We start from the raw sequence: 21,013 nt of genomic DNA on the forward strand, positions 1-21,013 counted from the left end.
CTGGGTGTTTGATTGCTCGATAGCTGGGCTGTATCTCCAAGCTATTGTTTTAGCTGATAGGGATCAAAGCTGTGTGCAGATCTTGTGTGTGGAGAAGAGTTTTACTGTTTGTGCAAATCTATCGGCAACACTACAGCTAAAATGTCTTAACTGAAGTACATTTTTATTTCTTCCTAAATTGCAGTTCAAAAAGGCAATTTTTTGTGTTTATCCACATTCATTATTAGGTATTATCACTTGAATGAGTGATTCAGTGAATATATTTTGAGTTGACTTAACCACTTTGCAGAAATTCTAGACAGACGCCGTATGTGCTCTGCCAGAATCACTAAGTCAACATGTCATCAGGCTCGGCTCAGAGTCTCCGCTCCAAGTTTGAGAATGATCCGGACTGACGCAGGTTGAACTTTGCGCCTGCCAGGAGGGGCTATTCTCTGTTGGCTTTGCCATTCTCCTATGGCTTTAAATATTGTAGGCATCTTGGGGATGTGGAGACACATTTGTCATCCATGTTTGACAGGCCTGATGAAGGGCTTGTCTGTCAGTGTTTCACAAATCTGAGCAGACCGAAAGCCCGCCGGTGGCACACAGACAGTCACGAGCCACAGGGAGTTCCCTACCCCTCCTGACTCGCCAGACAATTGTGATAATGCTGAGATGGAAAATTATAGAGCGGCAAGCAAAGGAGATCCTCGAGTTAAATGCAGATGCTCGCTGGAGTAAAGAGAATGTGGGTGGTCTGAGATTGTAAGGGCAAGTTGTTGCAGCTGGCTGCTAAATGCTATGAGGGTTGCAGGACTTACATGTACTTTGATATTATCTCTAATAGGATTTGGTGGAATTTTTTGCGCTTTCAAATACTGTTCTGCTTTTTAGCTATATATTGTAAAACGTGATCCCTGCTTTTCTAGATTACCATTTCTAGTTATGAACTGTTAGATGTTTAGACTCTGCTGTTTTTTCTTTCAAAAAAAAAGTTGCAACATTCCGGTAATATGCTGCAAAACACCGAGACAGTCTGACTCAGTCAGCAAACATGCTACCTAAAAAAACTTTGGAAAGATGTAGCAAACACTTTTTTTTATTTCTCTCCAAATTCCTTGCTTCTGCTTCTGACATCAGGGTCAACCTAGCATATAATAGACAAACTTGGCAGTAATCTAGGGACTCTGAGAGGTCCGGGAGATTTATCAATCAACTGGCCACATTAAACGGATTTCCTAATGAAGTGAAGTCTTTACAGGGATTAATCCTCTACCACCTGCGAGGAGCCACCTGCTCGACTGCCATAATTGGCATAGATGGCACCACAACCATCAGCAGAAAGAGGATAGGCACAGGGTTGGAAAGGAGGGGGAGAGAGACAACTGTGATAAACGGAGGGTGGGGGAGAGAGAGAATGAGATGGACAGAGAGGAAACAAGTTGGAGGAAGGACAAAGAAGCTAGACATTGGGGTGTCAAACTCATGCAAATCATGACACTGAGTATGTTGCGGTAACACGAGGGAGAAAAATAAATAAAATATTTTTTAAAAAGGAAGACGAGACAGCACCAGGTCTCTTATGACACGCCGATGAGCATCCAACCCTTAGTTTGTGCCAGTCTTGCAGCAATCCAAGACCTTGACAGCAGCTCCTCGCTACATCTTCCAGCTGTGTCAAATCTGCCTATGTGCTAATGAACGTGTCAGCACCCCAATTGTGCCGATGCTGTGTGTGTTTCTATTCACCTCAGAGCAACAAAATCCTACCTGAGGTATACCAGAATACACAATATATTTATGCACTGCTAGTTCTGTATAGATTATTATACAGTTCTCCAAAATAACTGCACCATAAAACATAACTGCACTTTGTTATGTTGTATTGTTTTTCACCTACCAATACATATCATACATATACATTTTACCAAGCCAGGTGGATTATATGATACAGTAAATTCTTACAGTCTTTATCCAAAGTACATGAATAAGATTTAAATATTTTTTTCTCTCAGCAAAAGTGTTTGAGGTTAAGTTTTACCAGGATATTTTGAAAGACAATTTAAATTAAGAAAATATCTTAAACAAAAGTTGATATAATGTATTTCAATTAATTTCCTTGAATTATGTCTGTCATTTAAAATGCACCCCCTTTTTAAATGAAAAATCTGTATATTCTGTGCATACCGACATTAATTTGTTGTTTTAAATTCTTTTTTTCTTTTTTTTATTGGACTGTGTGAAATAAATTAATTCATTTATTTAAGGGTATGGATTAGATTGTGCTTCTACTATATGAGTTACTTTAAGTGTGACATCACTTTTTTATACTCACTAAAGGAAAATTGCATTGTTAGACATTTTTCAGATAACTTGGAGTTGGGTGGTTTTTTTTATACTGAACTGCCTGACCATATTAGCAGTGAGGTGGAATTCGATATAAGATTAAAATCATATTGATATAATGTTTGAATGGAAGTTGTCCAAATTCCATAGCGGTGGCACAAATGAGTATGTATAGGTCACAGAGTTTATAACCAAAAACATTTTGACGTGTAAAAAACCTTGGTAGCAGCATGGTTACCATACAGCCTTCAGGCTAATTTGGCATCCCTGTATTAGAAATGCAAGCACATCCTTCACTGTCATTTATTTTCTTCTTTTCTTTTTTTTTTTACTTTGGCCTTTTACTTTTTTTTAGGATGTAATTTACAACCTACCAAAGTAACGTAACTTTCCAGGTTTCCGTAGCCTATCTATATTGTAATTAATTGTGGGGTGGCAAAAAAATTACAAAACATGATTTAACAAACACAGCCATCAGTAATTCCACAAGTGCAGAATAAAACCCTACCTGTTAGTTTCAGCAGTTTGTTTATTTAGTTTTTTTATTTGAAATATTGTGTATTAACTGATTCTCTAAATAAGCTCCTTATTTTCTATCCCACTATAAGTACTAATATTACAGTTATTAATAATTGAAAATATACACAGTTTATTTACTCTATTTCAACTGTATATTTATTGCTCAATGAATCTGGTATATATCATATTAGATGCAACATTTATTATTAGGAGAAAGACAATAATGACCTATATATTGCAATATTTGTGATTACTTGGTGATTTATTTTTATTTCTTCTGTACATTTTAACAGTTTTTATGCTTATTTTTAGGAACAGCACAGATGAAAGAGAAGAAGAAAGTTTAGTTTTGCTCTTTTGGAACAAGGTTTCCCTGCCTATTGATTAACACTTTTTTTGATCTACACATGGGATGGACTGTAGGACCAGCTGCTGCAATGAGACACAACATGATTATCTGAACTAACTAGAACCTCATGGGTGGGAACTATACTTTCTATCTTTGTCAGGCCATTTAACATGAACTGAAACTCAGATGAAGTCTCTCTACTTTCCCTCATCATGGTCTTAAAGATGCTTGCTCAGTGAATATAAGCTAGAATTTACAATTGATTCTTATTGGGTCAGTATCAAGTTTAAACACTTACTTCAGCCTACGTTATGCCCCTGGTTTCTACTTGTCCCTATTCCCCCTTCGAACCAGTCTCACTTTCCCACTGACTCCACTGTTTTTTATGAGCTGTCTCACCTGTACGACGTGAATAGTGCAACTTTCTTAGGTAATGAATGAGGCAGGCTGGCAGTTCTGGACTTTTCCAGATGGCACATGTTTATGGTCCACCTCTGGCTGTGCACTTAGTTGCATTATTGCAGTGCAGAAATAACCATTATCTTTCTTTTCTTTTGACTCATTGTCATGTTGGGTACAGTGGGACGTTAGGTTAAACAAATAGAATAAGCCAAAACACATTCAGTGGCCTTCAGTGTGTCTGCTGTTTGCTTGTATTTGGGTCTTAGGAGAAGCATTGACTCAAATCATTAGCACATTTACCGTATGACTCCCTAGCTCAAGTCACCCATCCTGCAAAGAGGAAGCCTGGGTTCGTATGATGGAAATGAGCCGATGGGGGGTATGAGCTGCCAGTGTGGGTCCTTAGGCAATACCCTTCACGCTAATGCCTGCTTTTGGGTGTGGCGGCCTGAGGTTCTGTGGTCCCCATTCCAACGGGCTTCTACTCTGGCTCCCCGAGCAAGACCCTTGTGCGCCGCACAATGGCAGCCCACTGCTCCCCAAGGGGGGGAGTTAAATGTAGAGAGTTCATTTTGTTGCTCTGTACTTGTGACAGTGTAATAAAAATAAAAAATAAAAACACTAGACTTAACAACACATACATTTACCTCATTTTGATTTTTCCTCTTTTTTACAAGGTGTTGAATATGAAAAATGATGACAAATTGTTGTCTGTCCGCTTTTTGGCATTCCTTTCATCTTAATATCCACGCTTGCAGCAAGGGCATCTACAATAGAGCAAGCAATGAATTAGGAGAAGAAAGGTGGTTGGTTGGGTGATACCAACTTTACGCCAGTGGGGATGGGGTGAGGGGGTTGCATTACTAAATGATTAAACATGACACTTTTTAGCTTAAAAAAAAGATTAAAATATACAATAAAAATCACCAATTTATTCGTGTAAATCTCACTGATAGGATTTACTTTTTTAGTAGTGGGGGAGTTATACTGGCTGGATCCAATTTTTTGGGGGGTGTCATAAATCACTTAATCCCACCCAACCCCCTGCAAATTATAGGCTAATATAGCACATATAAAACCCTATGCTACAGAAATACATACAAAATGTTGATCACAATATGTTATATGTTGTTTTTTTTCTTATAATTTATTACATTTAACAGCCCTGCATCGATTGAATAAATAAAAAGAGCGTAATATGGATAACATAGATGTATTTAATGTTGTTTAGGTAAGATAACTACATAGAAATGCCCTTGTCCTAAAATCTGGTGTTACCAGTGAGTTTATTTATTCTGAAATTAATTTTCCCAACTTCCTAAAACTCCATCAATCTGATGCTTAAAGCAGGAGATAGGCATTTAACAGTTAGATGAGTTGGTCTCAAATGCTTGATCTCAAAATGTTAACTTCTTCAAAACTGCATGAGGTCACAATTGTCAAGTCAACCACATCCTGACTTGCATTTAATTAGTGTGTTTTAGTAATTCTCTGAATCCTAACTAATGATCAACTCCACAAACTTTAAAACTCCCGCAAAGAAGATATGATTTTGTCAGAGTCTGCCAAGGGATTGCGCTTCCTGGCACAGCTTGGGTGTCCCTCATTTGTTATGGAGCCATACTGCTGCATTGCCAAAAGAAGTGCCAGGCCAAGGACAAACAGTGTGTGAGCAATCATGTGAGTTTCTGTGAGGAGTCTGACCCTCAACTTTGGATGTCAATTCTGGTGACAAGCCACAAAATATCCTAACCTAGTTGTAAACTGCAGCTATTGAAGGTTTTCACTTTTTTGCAATTTCTTTGTGCTTAAATCTGTATAAGTATGAAAAAATGTGTTCTTCAAATATATTGCTTAAATAAATGAAATAAATTAAACCTTCCTAGAGTCCGAAAGAAACAAAGCCCAACAGTGGGATATTACAGCTATACTGTCATGGTTGATTTGATCGTTCAAGGTGAGCCTAGCAACTTTTAGTCACTTGGGAGACTATGAAGTACAAGGTAAACATGTATTTGTCAGCATGCTACGCACAGGCCTGCCTGTCAAACACAGGAGTTTTATTAACCTCCACATTTAACTCTTCTCACTGTGTTGTTTTGTGTGAAAGGAGAACCATCCCTAATCCACTTCACGGATCAGTTTCACAGAGACGGTAAAGCCATTCTCCCTCCAAGCTAAAGCAACTCAGATCAGACACCTTGATGTCTCAAAGAGCACACAGTGAGCTCTTGTTTTCTGTTTTGACTGCTGGGAATCCATGCCAGACAGCACCCCCTGATTCCAGCTCAAAGATAAAACTAATGAGCTTTTCATTCAAGTCCGCTTTATAACAATAACTGAGTCATCGGCAGACGCGACTGTTTTCACTAGTGCCTGAGATCCTGTGATCCATTAATCTGGGATTTGAAGGAGTTGGATTTCCAAACCTGAAGGTATAATGTTGTACAGCATTTCAAATGCAGTATTACTTTGTTTGTTCTCTGTACTGTAGTAGTGTAGACATATGGCTGACTGGTTGCAGAAAACAATGTTTTCTTGTCTTTTAGTGTGTCAGTATGATTGTCAGTTTTTAGTACCATTTTTTTATAGGAGTGTATTAATACAGATCTGATTTAATATCTCAGAAGTTGTGAAACAGAATCTTGTATGAAAATGTCAGAATATTTTTTGCTTTAGGTAAATTTTGTTCCTTGAAAACCATGTCTAGCTGCTGTATTAGTTGAACATCCAATTGTTCACCTCAGATAGAAATGGGATGTTTTTTTGTCCTGTTATTGTTTTTCCATTCTTAATGTTTTTATTCTGACAAAGACAGATCTTTATTTTTCCTGCATTATCCATTAAAAGACAAATAAAAAAGATCTCCTGCTTGACTTGGTTACAACACTTCGTAACATAGGCATTTGAATGGTCCATGCACTTTTAATGTGTTTTTAGTCCTTTAAATCAAGACTAAAAACACATTTGTTTAGGATTGCCTTCAACTGTTCTAGTTAAACAGTTCAACTGAAAACATCATTGGTTCAACTTTTTTTATTTTCTTTAGTTTAACTGTTTTTAATGTTTTTTTTGTTTCTTCATTTTTTATTTAATTTTTTGTCCTACTTGCTTTGATTCTGTTTTATTTTTCCTATATTTTAATCATGTAAAGCACTTTGCATTGTCTTTGTACTGAATTGTGCAATACAAATAAATTTGCCTTGCCTTTAAATAGAGTAGAGTGTACTTTATTTTCCCCTTGAGGAAATTTGTCATGGACCCATGTGCGTACCGTATAGTAGTAGCTGCCATTAGAAACAAAAAAAACACATAAGAAAACAAATACCAGCTAAAAACACACATAAATAAAAAGTAAAAACAGAATACATTTTGCTCGTATAGATCTATTTAAAATTTTTATGAATAGTGACCACCATAAAGTGACAGAAAAGAAACGAGAGCCTTTTAATGTATTACAAGTATCCTATAACTCACTATCACTATTAGAAGCTTAATTTAGATTTAACACCTATGATATTTAAGAATACACTGTATATATATATATTTTTTATCCGGATTTTAATAATTATTTTTGTTAATTTCAAGAACAAAAAGAGGAGGGTATTTTGGGGCTTACTCTAGGTCAGATTGCTATCTATCAATCACCTGTTGATGCTCCCATTGTAATATATCACAAACTTTCTCACAATCTCTTGCACTTGCATTGTGATAGAAGTAACACCAGAATTTATCACTATGTAAAACATCAAAGACATAGCCTTAATCCTTCAGCTATAGCCCTGTGTGTCTTCACAAAGACATTGTTTATATAGGCCTCTCAAAATCAGAAACCTTATCTTAACTTCTGCTAGTTGCCTTCAGGTGACGCCATGTTGACAGCAGAATTACTCAAAACTGGGAGGGAGATGTTTGATTTTTAACACTTTACTATGTTATTGTGCATATCATATGTTAAAGACTTTTCTATCTGTTTATATGTCTGTTAAGCGTTTGTCTCTACTTGTTTTGGTAACGCCAATGTCATCATTGCCTTTGTTTGGTTTAAACCTGGGGCCAGTCACCCTCTCAATGTTTATATACTTTTTCAATGACATCATGACCTAAGGTAAACAACTACAAGATGAAAAAAATGTGCCTCTTAAATGCAACAAATCTAAGAAATGAAGCTATCAATATAAAGTGATGACACTATTTAGAAAAGAAATGTGTTTTCCTTCTATCCTAGGGCTTTATAAATTGTGAGAACTAAAAGCCAGCCCACTGGCCATAGGGTCACTAGTAAACATATATAACAGATTGTAGAGCTCCTCGCAAGTGTTGGCAGAAGGTTAGAGGAGCTAGATAGAACAAAAATAAGGTATATATTACACACCTGGGAAAACAAACACTGGCACAATCTCCTAATAGGATAACCAGCCACACATTCCTTTACAGATACAGTGACAGAAACTCATTTTCCACTAATGTGTTTCCCAAGAGGTCTCAGTGCCCAGAAAATACTTTTTACCATACGGGTATGGTTACTTAGCTATTTTTAGCAGTGATTACTTAGCCTTTTGAAATCCCTGCCTTATAGACTGATCAACTTTGTTCCCTTTAATGTCGCATCAGCAATTTGCTTCTAAAATTGTGTCACAAAGCTTCAGGTAAGTTATGTTACTTAAGTGTGGAAAACCATTTCTTAAAATAAACTTTTACTCACGTTGGCTAAAATATTGATATGATAACTGGCTACTGGTACTGATAATGGAAGATAAACTTTGTTTCCCATGGAAATAGAGAGCCTTGATCATCTCATCAAACTGGTTGGTATGCATTGAGGGTTTCCTCTTGACTTCAAGTTGAAATATAGGATTTTGGTGTTTAATTTATTGTGTTAGAAAATGGCATAGATAGAGTATCAAGACAACTCTCAGGAGTCATAAGGGGGACTCTGGGTAGGTTATTCAGGTGGAAAATGTTTTTGCTTTTTCTAATTGAAAATTATTTATTTATTACAAGTTTAATACATCTGGATTTCTGCAGCAGCACATACACTTCTTCAGATCCAAATGAAGACAGCGGAAATTATTAATCCAAGGCTTCAAGTTAATCAAGTGTCATGACAATGTCACTTTTAAAGACCGTCAGGAATTATCAAAGCAAATCGCTGTTCTTCATTATCACTTTGTGTGGTATGTAGTGCTGGTGTGTCTTTCCGTTTGGCATTCATAACCCCAACATTTCAAAGTAAGAATTCACCCCATGCCCCAAATCAGAGGCTCAGTTAGCATTGACTTAAACCTTATGTAACTCTGGGCTTTTGACAAGCAGACACCTCTGCTGACTACAGATAGGCAATTTGTTTTGATCTGTGATTATACCCCTTGTGTTCAGAGAGAGATGTAAACCCTCTTGTGAAGCTGTTAGGCAAATCCTCACAATGTGGTTGAGGAGTGCCTCTGGGGGTCTCAAGTTTTCAGGCTCCTAGTTTCGTCTCTTCTCTTTCTATTCACCTTTCTTTTTTTTATCTTGTATGAGAGACAAAGCCTCCTGCCAAAAATTGAAGCCCCCCAGGAGCTCATCACAGAAAAAAGCAGGGATTCCTTGGAGAGCAACAAGAACATGCAAGAGGGAGAAGGGGGGTGGACGATATAGAGGAAAGATGGGGGCTTTTATAAAGATGTGTGTATTTTGTTTATATGGGTAATATTTGTTAAAAGTGTATAATCCCCAATGGGCATTTTGCACATCCCAAAAGCGCCCATTCTCTGACACCCTTTGTGCTATTTTCCTTAACAAGGCCTTTTGTGCCTTGTGCCAGACATACCTGAAAAATTATCCACTAATTATCTACTAAGTATGTTTATTCATGTTGGTCGAACAGCTCACTTAATTGAAGGGCACTCTACCTTCCCTCTGTTCCTCTCCTTCATGCCCTCTAAGTATGAGAGGTGGGGGCCATGGGTTTAGGTAAGTGGCTTATCTCCAAGAGCTCGTTATATTAATGCCAGTAATTATGTGTTTTGCTTACTTGTGATGTGCCTCTGAGGCTGATGGCAAATATGTCAGAAGGCCCCCTGTATTATGTTTGAGCTCTGGAAAATCCTGTGTGTACCCATTGAGGGGTTCTACGAAGTGTGTATGTGCTGTGAAGGCTTTGTAGGAATGACTATGGCACCTGACTCACCAGAACAACAGTACAAAGGAAATGGCAGGATCTTATGATCAAATCTTGACTGATTATACTTGTGCTAACCTAAGGCTTTGACACAAACACACACACACACACACAAATATTCTATGCCTTAATTTCAAACCTAAAGCTGTGGGATTGCAGGGGTTTGTTTTAACTCTATTTAAAAGGGAGTCACTTGTGCCAAGATGAGCACAGGTCTCTCAGTTCTCCCTGAGGAAAGTGTTGGCATCAGGAGCTGCTTTAATGAAAAGGAAACGTTGCTAATGAGGGGAATAAATAACAACCTCATAAAATGAAAACAGAAAGGAAAAGAAGTGAGAGGGAGAAAAAATCTATGAAGCACAATTTGAGTAATAATCATAAACTGTGGTCACAGAGACAGATTCATGCAGCCCAGGGTGTTTACGCATCTTTGCTACTAAAACTGTCTGTGATGTACTGACCAGAGCTTTATAATAGGAGGTGAATAAAGGGATAAAAATAAAAACAACAATCTTCTCTTGCTTTTGCTCATTTTTTTATTTTCTGTTCTTGATGTTAGTTTAATACGCTCTGGGTTCATGAAGTAAATAGGCCATTGCCCAAACCTTTGTCACTTTTACAATTACACTGTGTATTATTGTACTTGTAACAAAGATTCGGTTACCTTAATAAAACAAAATGCATAGTAACAAAGTATTGGATTTAGATGGTTTTTTAAACACAAAAATGATTTAGTCCAAACCATTCAGTTGTAGCTCTGGTTTTATCATTATTGTTATTGTCTTGCCAGAAGGGGAACCATCAGGTTAGTCTGAAATCTTCTGCATTCTACTCCATCCACACCAACCACACCAACTTAACGATGCTCCATCTTCCATGGTGTGGGGATGATGTGCTGTGGGTTATATGCAGTGTTGGTTTTTCCTCACACAGCATATTCCAAGGTATGTTTTTTCAAATGTTTGGTAGGTTATCCACGAAGTTTGTAGCAACATGTTAACAAAAGTTCTTGTTGCTTTCTTTAAGCAGTTACTTTCTTCTTTCTACTTTTCCATAAAGGCAAGACTTGTGAATTAGGTAGTAGTTTTTCAGGCAAATGATTCAACCAATTGAGCTTTGGATCTCTTCATTGTCACGGTTTTTTGGTTCTGTTTAAGTTTTCTTTTTGAGTTTTCATTGGTTTCATTTCCATTTTATGTTGTTTTCTGGTTGTATTTGAGTTCCTATGTATTTCCCTCTGTTGCCCCACTGTGCCAGTCTCCTTTCCCTTAGCTCCCTTCTAGATTCTTCTGTCCACACCTGCTCCCGATCAGTTGATTACTCCAGCTTCTTCTTATTCTCGTAGAGTTTTATGGCGGTTGGCAAACTTCATTACCACCACCAACTGATAAGGATTTAAACAAGAAAACAGGAAACAATACTCACCCCCCCCAAAAAAAATGTAATAATAGTTTTCAGAACTGTATATTTTAACTCAACATAATGAAACTCGTCCTCATAACTTCTAATTTGTCTTTATGCTAAATTCAGTCTGCCAGTTTTTGATGGTACCTTGTTTTCCCATTATAATTTCAATCGTTTCCTAGTTTAAATCTCTCACTTCAAGGTACTTTTCTGCCACCCTCACTATTAAATTTTTTTTTTTTTTCGTTTTTTTTTTTTGGTCATCTGAGCTGTATAATTGATCACTTCTACCATGAAAAGTAAAAAATCCTTCTTACATTTTACATTTTTTAAATTTTTACACTGTAGCTTATATATCCAAGGAATAACTTACTCGGTAACTGCTCTTCAAATTTGGTCAACTCTGATAAGCTATCACACCTTTTTCCATTCCTTGTTGTTTTTAACCGTTTCCCCTCTTTTACTTTTGCACCACTTATATCTTCAAGAATCTCTTGCTTTACTTACTTTTACAGGTAATCCTCCAATGATTTCCTTGTTAATTCTTTTGTTCTCCACCAAGCTCCACTGTACTGTTTTCCCCTCAGTCTTGTTGATGGGTATAGCTTTGCCTTGTTGAGAGCTGTCTCTACAGTTTATTAACAGGTCTCGACTACAGTATATAGTATTTTCGCAGTTTGGACTTCTACAAGTTTATTTATCATTTTTGTTAACTACACTGGATTTCAATCTGCAAAAGAGTCTCCCTGGTTAACTAGTTTTAAAATGACTTTGTAATCATTTTGTTTTCCTTTGGAATTTCTAGATTGCTCATCCCGTGATTGTTCTGTGCTGGACTCCCCTTCAATTGGTTTCTGCTTTTGAATCGCTTCCTGTTTCTTCGATACTCACAACCCAGGACATTTCCACAAGCGACTTAGAAACACGTGTCCTGTCACTGCTCTCACATGCCAAACTAAACCAAAGTACGGACTCCCTTCCTGCCATTTACCCCAGTCTTTGTTCAGTCTCACATTGAAACTACTCTGCAGTAACTGTTCACCCGCTTATATACGATGTGCGGAATATTTGCGCAGTCATGTTAATCAATGAGAATTGCTGGAAGCTGGCCAGATCAAGATCTGCAATTCCAATTACGCAGAACAGGAAAAAGAACGTAGAAAAGATCCGGTTTGTCAAATTAAAAAGGAAGCAGATTAGTCATCTCGATCGAAATACTTATTTTATAATTACTATTGCAGGCATGGATAAAGAGATGCTGAGTTTGGAGATAGAGAAAAAAAACAATTTTTCTATGATTATTCCTATTAGAAAGATCCGCAATGAAAAATGTATGTTTGGTCAGAAACGTGTGTGATTGATGCTGATGGAAAGTTTTAATTAAGTCATTTTACATTAAGCATTGATTACAGCATGTTTTTTTCTCTTATGAAAATAATAATATAGTGCATGCTCTCCTCGAGCTGCAAGAAAGCCACAGCTGAGCAAGACGGACAGAGCCGCAGAGGCTGTAGGTCTTGCTTTGCACAGATGGTCTGGAACAGAGCGAGGTGGAGCAATGACGGAGAATGTGGGATTTCGGGTTTTTACAGCCTTTATAAAAGACTGTGAAGATAGTGAGGTCTTGGTTGAGAAACACGAGAGTTTATAAATTCACATTCCACCTGTGTTTTGACAACACATCTTACAAGAGAGATCTAAAGCGGTTTTAAAGTTTTTCTTTTTGCTATTTGATATCAAAGACGAAATCTGGATATGGCAAAACACACCAGGAGGAAGTATTAGACATTAAAAGTAATCCCCAGAGTCAAACAATTCCTCTTAAGCAAAAAGAAAAAACAAAGATACAGCAGCCACACTACACCTTTATCTGAGTTTTTATAGTTCAAATGTGTTTCAAGACAAATACTATTTAAAAAAAAAAAATTAAAAAAATTCAGACAGACAGACCGGCCCTTCCGACCAACTGATTGATTTTAAATTTGTCATGATGAGTTATTCTTATTTTATTTTTAGCTTTTCTCAAATGCCTCGCAGGTAAGCAATCTTTGTACAAAAATATTCTTTCTGTCATGATTTGTGGACATTATGATCTAAAGAGAAGCGTCATCTCCTGGTCAGACCCTGTAATTCAGTGAAAGGGTGGAGTCAGAGTAAAAAAATATGTTGGGTTCATGCAGGGGATTTTGATGGGAGTTTCTGGGAAATGGGCTGCTATTCAGCTGGCATTTGACTGTATGTACAGTAGCAGCCATTCAAAATGGCCCTTCCCAGTCAAAAGCCAGCCGAATGGCAGCAAAATCCCCTCCAACTTGCAGCCACTGGCCTTCTCATGGGCGTGCATATTTTTTCCTCTGACTCCACCCTTTCACTGAATTACAGGGTCTGACCAGGCGATAACGCTTCTCTTTAGATCTTAATGTCCACAAATCTTGACAGAAGAATATTTTAGATATTTAAAAAGGAATTGTAGGGGACTAGCCAAGGACCAGCCAAGGACCCATCAAGGAAAGTGAGGAAATCTTGGATGGCTACTACTGTAAGCACAGGCCATTTTACCATAAAGTTTGGGCCAACAGTGCTGAAAGAAAGAATTTCTCCACTTCAGAATTCTTTTGTTATGGCTTTTTTGACATTATTTTCAAACCGTCAAACTAATTTATTATTAGAAAAAGAGAAGATGAACAAGTAAAAAAATCCAGTGTAAGTAAATTCATTTGGGATGCAAGCTTTTGCATCCAACCTGGCCCTGTGTAAAATCATAAATACCCCCATTTGTAACTTGGTTTAGGTTCTTTTCCCACAGTAATACCTTTTACTACCAAACCTGTGGAAAATAAAAAAATCCACTTCAATGGAACCTGCCTGGTAACACGAAATAGGCTAAAATATTTTAAAAAAGCAACATACTATGTCCTGAGCAAAATAAAATTTGAGACAATTACAGTAATGGAGGCATTTTGCAAAGTTTCTGAGGATTAGTGAAATACACTGAAAGCAACCCCAGACAATTGAAGATGTGCTGCAAAAAGTCATTCACACTGAAAGCTTTAGCCAGGTGCACCCAACTACAGCTCTAGCTGCAGAAACAGCACCCGGAAGAAATTAAGCTGCTTTGGGTTTAAACTCCTTCAGCCAGTTGAAGGGTTGAACTCATTAACTATGCATATACAGTAGATATTCTTTTTCAACCTATAATAACTAATTTGTTTCCTTGTGTTTCAGTTTTTCTTTTACAGTATGCTTTCACTAGTCAAGCTAGCGTACGGTGGGGGATTGACTTTATTCTGAAATATTATCAGTCTTCCCTGTTTAGAAAATGTCATTCAACAGTGAGGAAGCCCTATGAGGGCAGTGATAGCCATTACACATAAAGAATGAAGTACATTACATATTACTCAACCAATAGGTGCCATAAGAAGTCTTGTATCACACAGACAAAATTGGACTGTGAATAGTTTAACAATAGGCCATGTCAAGCGCCAGCATGCTCTAATCAAGAACTTTAAACAAGTTTCAAGCATAATATACACCGCTTTATTTCTCCTGATTAACATATAATTTAGGATTATTTCACTTTATGCTGATGATGGAACATTTTCCTCATCACTCACCCCCTTCTTCTTAGTTAACCTCTCATTGATACCTCTCTGACTTTTAACACCGGCCCATTAAACAACGGTGAATTATGTAATGGTCTCCTTAAATATGTAAAGCATAAGTCCTAATAAAACCCTGGTATGTGTTAATGTTCTAAGTCTAAAACCCTACTCCTGGATGTGCAGCTCTACAAGGTGATCCACTTCTTAATCAGCCTCTTATCCCCTGAAACATGGAGAGGAAAGTTCATATGTAAATTGTGCACATCAGTATGGTTCAAGCTTTGGATAAAAGAATTTTCTTTGCTTGCACTCTTACAAGAATGTTAGGATATTAAACACTCACTGAAATAAAAGTGAACGAGGTAAATTTCATGGGTGTCAAAAGGCATTTAGTCTTCTTGCTTTATCACAGTGTTAATCAAAGTGATAAAAACTCTATCAAGTTCATTATCATAATTTCAGTAGAAGGTAATGCCTTTAAGAAAGATAAAACACAAGATGATAATTGGAAAACTTGATACTTCTTTACTGCAGAGTAACTAAGTTGGACATTTTATGATTCTTTTTGAGATAAAAAAAAAGTACTATCCTGGAGGGCTACTGGGGGAGATATTAATTGTGATATATATATATATATATATATATATATATATATATATGTGTATATATATGTGTATATACATATATATATATATATATATACACTATATTGCCAAAAGTATTTGCTCACCCATCCAAATTATTGGAATCAGGTGTTCCAATCACTTCCATGGCCACAGGTGTATAAATTCAAGCACCTAGGCATGCAGACTGTTTTTACAAACATTTGTGAAAGAATGGGTCGCTCTCAGGAGCTCAGTGAATTCCAGCGTGGAACTGTGATAGGATGCCACCTGTGCAACAAATCCAGTCGTGAAATTTCCTCGCTCCTAAATATTCCACAGTCAACTGTCAGCTGTATTATAAGAAAATGGAAGTGTTTGGGAACGACAGCAACTCAGCCACGAAGAGGTAGGCCACGTAAACTGACGGAGCGGGGTCAGCGGATGCTGACGCGCATAGTGCGAAGAGGTCGCCAACTTTCTGCAGAGTCAATCACTACAGACCTCCAAACTTCATGTGGCCTTCAGATTAGCTCAAGAACAGTGCGCAGAGAGCTTCATGGAATGGGTTTCCATGGTCGAGCAGCTGCATCCAAGCCATACATCACCAAGTGCAATGCAAAGCGTCGGATGCGGTGGTGTAAAGCACGCCGCCACTGGACTCTAGAGCAGTGGAGACGCGTTCTCTGGAGTGACGAATCGCGCTTCTCCATCTGGCAATCTGATGACGGGTCTGGGTTTGGCGGTTGCCAGGAGAACGGTACTTGTCTGACTGCATTGTGCCAAGTGTAAAGTTTGGTGGAGGGGGGATTATGGTGTGAGGTTGTTTTTCAGGAGCTGGGCTTGGCCCCTTAGTTCCAGTGAAAGGAACTCTGAATGCTTCAGCATACCAAGACATTTTGGACAATTCCATGCTCCCAACTTTGTGGGAACAGTTTGGAGCTGGCCCCTTCCTCTTCCAACATGACTGTGCACCAGTGCACAAAGCAAGGTCCATAAAGACATGGATGACAGAGTCTGGTGTGGATGAACTTGACTGGCCTGCACAGAGTCCTGACCTCAACCCGATAGAACACCTTTGGGATGAATTAGAGCGGAGACTGAGAGCCAGGCCTTCTCGTCCAACATCAGTGTGCGACCTCACAAATGCGCTTCTGGAAGAATGGTCAAAAATTCCCATAAACACACTCCTAAACCTTGTGGACAGCCTTCCCAGAAGAGTTGAAGCTGTTCTAGCTGCAAAGGGTGGACCGACGTCATATTGAACCCTATGGATTAGGAACGGGATGTCACTTAAGCTCATATGTGAGTCAAGGCAGGTGAGCAAATACTTTTGGCAATATAGTGTATATATATATATGTTTTTTTTTCATGATATTCTCAATTCAACTAGATCAAAATTTGAAAATAAACAGCCAAGCACCTAAAAATAATCACCTCACTTTTTGGCATTCATTTGGCTCCAACAAGAGACGACAGATCTCATTATCTCTGTTTGAAAAAAAAAAATCAAATGTTATCTTGAAACAACAGACAAACTGAGATGGGCTACTCTTTAAGTTTGAGTGCTTTCATGCCAAAACACAAACAGAAGGAATAGACAAATGGGGGGAGAGAGACAGACAGACAGACAGACAGACAGACAGTCAGTCAGGAAAAAAACAAGAGAAAACAGGCCGAGAATAAGAGTAAGTGAGGGGGGAGAGCATAGCTAATGGCATCGGTATCAGATTTATTCTGAAGAAGCGGCAACAGAAGGAGGTAGGAAGGAAGTGCGGATGATTTCTTTGCCCCATCTTCCCCTTTCCCTGATTATGAAAGGAGACATGGCGCGAGGTCGAGGGTCAAGCCAAAAGGAGACAGCATTGTGTAGAAACTGTCACGCACCGCCACCTATTTTGACATGCACAGGCCCGTTTGTTGTCTGTCGAACATGCAAATTGGAGAGCCTGGGCTGTCATATAAAGGCAGGCAGATATGTGCCGGTCGAGAAAATGAGAGACCACCTGTAACCAAGAGAATGGGGAGTGATGGACAAGCATTCAGTCAGCCCACTCGTCATTTTCCCGACCCCGCCACTCACACATCAGCAGAGGATCCCCCCAGCGTCCTCCTCCTTATTCTCAATCTTATCCCCCACGCACACATATACATGTAAAAATCTATTCTTAATATTCACAAGCAGGAAGTGAGGAGAAATAAATACATACGATGGAAAGGGATTGGAAGGGGTCTGCAGTGGTGATTTCAACATGCTGGATGCCTAATAGAATCCTGCATGGAGACAGCTGAGGGTCAGAGTGTGATAATTAGTTGTCCACAGAGGAAGCATCACTCTTTCAGAGTGAGTGGACAGGAGGGCAAACCTATGAGGTGGCCCTAATGTTGTGAATCCCTATGAAAGTCCACATGTCAGGTAATCAGCAAAATTGTTTTGTCCAAGCTGGCTGAAAGTTACGATATATGGATTCTATTTGTAGGCTGACAGGGACAGGACAGTGAGACCGGACACATCCTCCATTCTCTTAATTATACAACACAATGACAGAGTGTCATCTGAACTTGATGGCCTTATGTAAACTATCTATGGAGGCTGACCAGATAATTAGCTGTCCAATGGAAGCATTAGTCCAACTGAGAGGCTAGACAGAGAACAATAGAGAAAATTGGGCAAACATCTTAGTGTAATGGTACAAAAACCTGAGCTTTTATTTTATTTTTTGTAAAAAAAAAGTCATTTAAGTTATGTCTCTAAATGTACTGTTTCATTTTAAATGTGTGAATACATATTTTGATTGGTAATTTTTCATAAAAAATTGCTTTACAACACTAAATCAAACAACTTCAGGAGAGTAAAATGCATATTTTTTTCATGTAAATAATATAAATCTACAGGAAAAGGAGGAAATTTCAAATATGGTTAGAAAAGTATAAGCAAATTTTTATTCTTGAAATATTTTTTATTTATTTAGGTAATTTGTGTATTCTGAGCCAGATGTCTCAACAGAATTTCTTAATGTTCTCTTAAGGATAAAATTGTTGATTCTTGAGACTGAAAATGTTTCCTTGATTTTAGTTGAAGTAGATTCTCATTTGATCACATTTCAGGAGATGTAAGAAGATTCTCAGTTCCCAGTCTTCTGAAGATAACTTTGATTTTACAAAGAAACATGTTGATCTTCAATCATTGAAAGGATTTTTCCCTTTTCCCCTGACAGCAGCCCTGCAATAACAGGTAGGCCTGTTAAGGGAATCAAGTTACGAAGATGGCTGTCAAATCTAATCAACAGCAAAACAAACATTTATTCCTACCACTGTACTAATGAAACATATTAATTTATGACGTACAATAACTAATTATAAAAGAAAGACTATTTTACTTAATCTTTTAATTTGAGCCTTTGATTATTATCATTTTATTCTTTCCATTTCTAATAAATAAAAACAACATAAATATGTTGACTGGAAGTTGGTCAGGAATAAAAATAAATACAAAATAAAATCATAATATAAACCTGTATTTATAAAACTGGAGCTCCTCTCAGTAACTCCCTTATAATCACACTTACTTGATTAAAATACAGAACAAATATTATAGTCAGACTAACTTAATTAGTCCTACTTTGTTTTCATCAAGACATATGAGCTGCTTTGATGAGCTCCAGTAGCTCAGTGTAAAAACAAGAGGAGATACCAGGCTGTTCTCTACATCCAGTCTGTTCCTCCTAAGCAACACAGAGCCCAGTCCTATTTTATTTTACTACCTAAGAAATAAAATATTTTCATTTACCCCTTTCAATACACTTGCGGACACTAGGGGTATGCGTACCCCCGGTTGGGAAACACTGCTGTAGAGAACTGCCTTTTAGTTGTAGTTCATCACACAGCTGTAAGAGTGATAGGCGGTGCTCCGTTTCTACACAAAGAATAAGACATGCTTTTTTATTTTTTTTTACTGAAAATATTTCCAAACCACTAAATGATTCTGGGGTAGTAAAGATGTTTATCCTTCAGTTGTAGAGAGAATACTTGGCTTTCTTTCTAACTTCAAGTCACAAAAAAATTCAAGCCCTTCTATATCTGTTCAAATGAACATAAGCAGACTATGCTTACATTTTTTATTTTTTTTATTAAATTAAAATTAAATTTAATCAACATATGTTTCATATCACCTAGCTTTATAGATGTATGTGCCTGAAACATAATTCTTACACCTTAACAGGGAAATTCGAGAAGAGAGATAAAACAAATGACATGTTACCTGTTTGCAATCTTATGTTACTTTCTTAAGCTAGCTATAATGGATTTTTTTCCCCCAAATTAAGAAGATATAGGTGAGGCTTAGATAAGGGGAAGGAGAAAATAATGTCCAGTTTCTATAGCAAGCCTTAGCCCAGACTGATCAAGGTAAGGATTTCATCCTGCCAGTCCGACTTTGAAGGTCTGAAATATAACATCACTGTAATGGATAAAAATGTTGAATATAAAGCAAAATATAAAACATGAGGCAGAAACATTTTCTTTCTTTTCTCATTCTGGGACTTAGTGTTTAATTGTATTTTTTTTAAACTGTGCCATTTATCGATTGTAGTTCATTTTTAATTATTACAAACATCATAATTGTGTAAGTACCAAATTTATTTATCAAATTCACAAAACACAGACTTTCAAATATACATTTTTTTTCTAGGCACAACAAATAAAAGCTGCTTTTGTGTAAGTTATATCATAACATGCTTTAAAGACTGATTAAAAAGTAGACTTTTGTTTCCTTTCAATAGCACATTTTTAAAAGTGCACTTCCTCTAAGAGATAGATGATAGATCATTCTTTTTTTTCTTATGTAAATAAAGTTATAAATTATTACTCCCATATTTTTGCTAATCAGTCCTGTCTGTGTGTGTCAGTTCACCATACAGAACATTTTTCCCTTCAACCAAATGGTCCATTAAAATTTAGGGATTAGGGTCTTTTTTTTTGTCATGTTATAGGGCAGAAACTGTCCTCATTATGTGATTTAGTCCAGTCAAATGTATTCAAATGCCACCTTTATTACCCTGGAGGTGCTTTGCATAAATTGAATAAATCCAACGGATACTCAGTGAGAATCAAACATATCAAAGGTTTCCTGTCTTTGAAGTGGGGCTAGCCTCTAATTCCAAAAACAGATTTTCAAGATAAATAAATGCATTATTTATGAAATACAGGCTAGTTGCAGTGCAAGAAGACGAGTAAGAAGAACAGGCAAGACTGAAAACAACGATATAAATGCATAAAACATTTTATGCCGCGGAAATGTCAGGAGACGCCGAATGACACACAGAGTGGCGTGTGCCGACCAACTGCCTGACTGATAAATAAACTCATTAGCATATGCACATCGGAGCATATGTTGTGCTCATTTGCTTACACAAAGTCTCAATCAGAATAATACACCACACTCGACGCCAGTCATAAAAGTCTTGAAATATGTTGATGGGAATGACGAAGATGGAAACGTTTCAATTATTTCATTTCTGACAATTACACTGATGATGTGACACCCTCAACAAACAGCATACAGCGTGGTACCTAATTGCCCTCAGGAAACTTATGGAAATGGAGGACAAATAAAAATAAACCAAACATATTGACCAGCTACAGC

This window comes from Cyprinodon tularosa, unplaced genomic scaffold, assembly GCF_016077235.1.
Source record: "Cyprinodon tularosa strain WSP-4 unplaced genomic scaffold, ASM1607723v1 ctg387, whole genome shotgun sequence".
Lineage (NCBI taxonomy): Eukaryota > Metazoa > Chordata > Actinopteri > Cyprinodontiformes > Cyprinodontidae > Cyprinodon > Cyprinodon tularosa.